This window comes from Nymphaea colorata, unplaced genomic scaffold (genome assembly GCF_008831285.2).
Source record: "Nymphaea colorata isolate Beijing-Zhang1983 unplaced genomic scaffold, ASM883128v2 scaffold0001, whole genome shotgun sequence".
NCBI lineage: Eukaryota > Viridiplantae > Streptophyta > Magnoliopsida > Nymphaeales > Nymphaeaceae > Nymphaea > Nymphaea colorata.
In genome coordinates, this window is record NW_022204507.1 from 1,188,152 (window position 1) to 1,194,097 (window position 5,946).

At 39.6% G+C, this 5,946-nt stretch overlaps 1 pseudogene; it reads right to left on the bottom strand.

The window, feature by feature from the left end:
* Positions 1–3,024: 3,024 nt before the first annotated feature.
* LOC126409261 (photosystem II CP47 reaction center protein-like) lies at positions 3,025–5,636 on the bottom strand (annotated as a pseudogene).
* Positions 5,637–5,946: the final 310 nt, after the last annotated feature.

Sequence of the window (5,946 nt, forward strand, 5' to 3'; positions counted from 1 at the left end):
TCCCGCCTTACCTTAGTATTTCAAGATCTATTTTAATTTGAAAAAGACCTAAAGTTAGAGACTTATCAATAGGTAATGTTGCTCCAATACCTAACCAAAGGGCTACTGCCGTACCAATCAAAAAGACTGTTGTAGCTACTGGGCGACGGAATGGATTTTGGAATTTATTAACATTTTCCAAAAAGGGTACTGTCAATAATCCCGCTGGTACCGAAACCATTAAAAGAACACCCAATAACTTATTGGGTACTGTACGGAGTATTTGAAATACGGGAAAGAAGTACCATTCGGGTAATATTTCCAAAGGAGTTGCAAATGGATCTGCCGGTTCACCAATCATTGATGGCTCTAGAACCGCTAGACCTACGTTACATGCAATAGTACCTAGAATTACTACGGAAAAAATATATAAAAGATCATTAGGCCATGCCGGTTCCCCATAATAATTATGTCTCATCCCCTTAGCCAATTTTGCTATTAATACAGGATCATTCAAGTCGGGTTTCTTTGTTATTGGGATAGGTGAATTCTTATGGATCCATCCCCCGAAAGAACCGGACATGATGATTTTTCATCATCCAGCTCGAGCAATAATCAAAGGAATGAAATGGATTCATATAAAATCCATATGCCATCCAGGAAACTATGTTCGTACAAATAAATGCTCAATACCCAAGTAGGCTTACATCGATCATGATCAAATGCTTTTTGGATTGTCTCATACCTTGTAATTGATGCACAATATTGTTTTTTAGAGTCTTCTTACGTACAAAGGATTTACTTGTTACTAATAAAGTCTAGCCTCGATTCTTCCTTAGATCCCGTGTTTCACTCCGATAGTATCATAGATCGGGGTCGATGCAGGGGAAATGAATGCATTCCCTACTACTATAAGTTAAATAAATGGAAGTGGAATAGATAGAACATAATCTGGATCATGCCACATCACTTATTCTACTAGATCTTACGAAGCCTATTCATGCATGACATGATTCGGGTCTGATCATAGAAAAGATTCTCCTCAAAGGAACCAGCCTATCCTCTTGCTCCGCAGGGGGGGCGGCGGTTGGAACAGAGACACATTTGTTTATGAATTCCAATGTGGCAGATAATATATCTGCATGGACCAATCAATAGTTCAAGTCATACACTCCCATAATCCATCCTCACCTCCGAGAATCCACTTCAACTGTTCGTATCAAATAAAAAATACTTCGTGGTTGAAGGGAAATATCCAAATAACATGTCTTATTCTTTTCAATAATCCATATTTATAGCAATGAAATACAAATACTATTTTTTTTGTTCCTACCCAAACAATATATTATATGATCTATTACAAATACCTATGCTCTGTCTTCTCTATAAAGGACCTGAAATACCTTGCTTACGTATCATTGAAAAGTGCATTAACATAAATACGGCGGTAAGAAGAGGTAATACAAAAGTGTGTAAACTATAAAAGCGGGTCAAAGTGGATTGACCCACGCTAGCACTTCCGCGTAATAACTCTACCAAGGGCGATCCCACTATAGGGATAGCCTCAGGTACACCAGTTACAATTTTGACTGCCCAATACCCAATTTGGTCCCAAGGTAAAGAATAACCAGTTACCCCAAAGGATGCAGTCAACACAGCCAGAACTACACCCGTAACCCAAGTCAATTCACGTGGTTTCTTAAAACCACCTGTGAGATAAACACGAAATACGTGCAGGATCATCATTAGAACCATCATACTTGCTGACCATCGATGAACTGATCGGATTAACCAACCGAAGTTGGCTTCAGTCATTATGTATTGAACAGAGGCAAAAGCTTCTGTGACAGTCGGGCGATAGTAAAAAGTCATAGCAAAACCCGTAGCTACTTGTACTAAAAAGCAAGTAAGTGTGATCCCTCCTAGACAATGAAATATATTGACATGAGGAGGAACATATTTACTAGTTATATCATCTGCAATCGCTTGAATCTCGAGACGCTCCTCGAACCAATCATATACTTTATTGAGATAGGTGAACCGAAGGCGAAGGGACTCCCCCTCTAAGAACCGTATATGAGAATTTTGTCTCGTACGGCTCAAGCGAAAACACCCCAATACTGGTTCTGGTTTCAACGTGCAATAGAAAAGAAAGATTTGAAACCTTTTAGAGACTTCACTTGATTCAATCTTTCCAGATAAAATGAGGGAACCCAAACTCTAAATCTCTTCTTTGTGATGATAGCGCCAAAATATCAAGTTGGCTCATCCTATGTTGATTGTTACAGGCCTTTTGAATGTTCTCTTACCCTATTTTATTTTTGTTTATACGTAATACATACGAATTTACTATTGATAGGAATTATCTTGTTGAGACCCTATGAATCAATTGAAACCTCAGATTCCTACTAGAACCACGATGATTCAACAAAGAACAAAACAGAACCAAAGAGTTCTCTGAGTAGGAACCCTTTCGTTTGATCATCACTTCACTTATTCAATGAACAGATATAATAACTAAGAATCCATAGAAATATTTGTCCTGTCCCTCGCTCAGCTCAAACTAAGCATGATTCTGAAGGAAAAAGGTGGTTCGATTTCTGAAACGCCTCATTGAAAAGTTAATTGAAAAAAATAATAGTAGTTGGAGGCCGGTCACGAGGTATGAATACTAGGTATGAATCATAGTTTAAATAGTTCTTAATCTATTCCATATAGTCCATGCTCCAGATACTAGACTGACTATCTGACGGGCTAGAACCATCTCTCTCGATGAGATGACAGACTTATTCTCTGTACTATCAATAGGTATAACAAGTCACACACTCATATTCCGGAAATACCGAAACAAAAGAATTCCGCGGTCGAACTACCAAACAGAATGAGATGACCTAGAAATCCGAATCCTAAGTGATTCCTTTTTTTATTGAAAGTTAGGACTTATCCGTTCTTCTGGACCTAACTTAATGAAATACCATCCAGTAAAACGGAAGAATTATAAATCTCCAAAATAATAGATAGGAATACTGAGCCATTGCGACACCCATAAGGGGTGTAGTTCCCCATCCAGGGGCTACTTTACCATATTCCGAATTCAATGGTTTTAATAAATCGCCTACAATAGTCCGTCTTGGCCCAGATCTGGAACTACCCTCAATGGTTTGTGTAGCCATAAATCCTATTCCGTGCATTGTTTGAGATCTGTTGACTTTGTATACGATTCCGTTGTAAATAAACTATCTTATCGTAGATCCATCGTGGTCTTGAAATCACTTAATAATGGAAACTGCAACTCTAGTCGCCATCTTCATATCTGGTTTACTTGTAAGCTTTACGGGGTATGCCTTATATACCGCCTTTGGGCAACCCTCTCAACAACTAAGAGATCCATTTGAGGAACACGGGGACTAGTTGAAATGATGACCCTCCTCATCGGAGGGTCATCATTTCAATTGAGATAATGAAAAATCATTTCATCTTTTTATTTGGAACCTTAGGCGGTTCTCGAAAAAAGATAGCAAAAAATATTATCCCCAGAGTCGAGACCAACAGGAATGTATAAACCAATGCTTCCATAGATTCGATCGTGTTTTACAATTATAGCTTCCATACCTGTTCATTTGGGATCATTTCCCAGACAAGTAAAGGTCAAGAGTAATAGGTGATGATTCGAATTAATATTTCTCCAGTACCCTATATGAAACATAGGCTAGACATATGAAAGAAATGTTGTATCAGACTACTTGTCTCCTTGTAGTTGGATCCCCCAGTTTTTGGAAGGCTCCAAATTCCACTTGAGCATCTAAATCTGGGTCGATACCAGCAAAAACATCTCTGAACAAGGTTCTAGCACCATGCCAAATGTGGCCGAAAAAGAAAAGCAAAGCAAACGAAGCATGTCCAAAAGTGAACCAACCCCTTGGACTACTACGAAAAACACCATCGGATTTCAAAGTAGCGCGATCCAATTCAAAAATTTCACCCAATTGGGCACGTCTAGCTTATTTTTTCAGAGTAGCAGGATGATTATAACTGACTCCATCGAGTTCACCACCATAGAACTCAACAGTTACACCCACTTGTTCTACACTATACTTGGATTCTGCCTTCTAAAAGGAACATCGGCTCTCACAATTCCGTCTCCATCTACCAAAACTTCGGGAAATGTTTCAAAGAAGGTAGGCATACGACGTACAAAAAGTTCATGCCCCTCTTTATCTCTAAAGACAGGGTGTCCTAACCACCCAACAGCTATTCCATCCCCGTTTCCATTGAGCCGGCTCTGAACAATCCTCCTTTCGCCGGATTATTACCGATATAATCATAAAAAGCTAGTTTATCGGGAATTTTAGACCAAGATTCCGATAAACTCAGATTTTCACTAGCCCGGCGTTAACTCTTCGATATATTTCTTGCTGGAAATATCCTGATCCCACTGATAACGAGTAGGACCAAATAATTCGATCGGAGTAGTCGCTGAACCATACCACATAGTTCCAGCAACAACGAAAGCTGCAAAAACACAGCAGCGATACTACTGGAAAGCACAGTTTCAATATTGCCCATACGTAATGCTTTGTATAGATGTTGGGGGGGCGAACACTAAGATGGAATAGACCCGCTAATATTCCCAAGGTGCCCGCTGCAATATGATGAGAAGCTATCCCCCCCGGAACAAAAGGATCAAAACCCTCCGCGCCCCATGAAGGACTTACAGGTTACACTTTTCCGGTTAGCCCATAAGGATCAGACACCCATATTCCAGGGCCATACAAACCTGTTACATGAAATGCACCAAACCCAAAGCAAGCCACCCCAGATAAAAATAAATGAATTCCAAAGATCTTGGGCAAATCCAAAGAGGGTTTTCCCGTACGTTCATCACAGAATATTTCTAGATCCCAATACACCCAATGCCAGATAGCTGCCAAGAAGCACAAGCCAGAAAACACAATGTGTGCCCCGGCAACACCTTCGTAACTCCAAATACCTGGATTGGTTACAGTTCCTCCTGTAATACTCCAACCGCCCCATGAATTGGTTATTCCTAAACGAGTCATGAAGGGTATAACGAACATACCTTGTCGCCACATTGGATCAAGAACGGGATCAGAGGGATCAAAAACAGCTAATTCGTATAGAGCCATAGAACCGGCCCAACCAGAAATAGAGCTGTATGCATTATATGGACAGAAAGCAAGCGACCAGGATCATTCAATACGACAGTATGAACACGATACCAAGGCAAACCCATGGAAATACCCCTTCATCAAAGAAAATAGACACTATGTAACTTTGTCACATTGGAAAAGACTATGCTATGGACCTCATTCAGTGATTATCTCGGTGCAAGGGTTCACATTTATTACGTGCCGCAGGTGATAGTAATAATGGAACAATTCCGTTCTGTTCGCAGGAACAAAGAGAAGCAGATTTATTTTATACCCGATAAGTACCAATACGCAATGGGGGGATTGGTCCCATTTTTTTAAGTGAATCCATTAGATACTTGTTCATCATTCGAAGGATCCGCTCCGTCCCTAAGAATTTTCTTTTTTTCATTCTGTCTTCCTACATGAGTCTTCCAATCTATGTATAAAATATGATAAACAAAAATATTATGAGGACAATAAACCCATTGTTACGTTTCCACATCAAAGTGAAGTATAGTACTTAACCCCATTTTCTTTAATGTAATGCCCATTGGTGTTCCAAAAGTCCCTTTTCGGAGTCCTGGAGAGGAAGATGCAGTTTGGGTTGACATATAGTGCGACTTGTCGGACATATTGGGTCATATGGGATTTCCCCTTCTCTCCCCTGATCGAGATATACTCTCTTTCGCCTAAGAAAGATTGATTGAATCATCAAATCAATTCAATAATTCGGAGCGTGAACTGTGCAAATGATCAATTCGTTTGAAAGATAAATATTATCTTATCAATTAGAATAATCTATGGTTGACTTGGA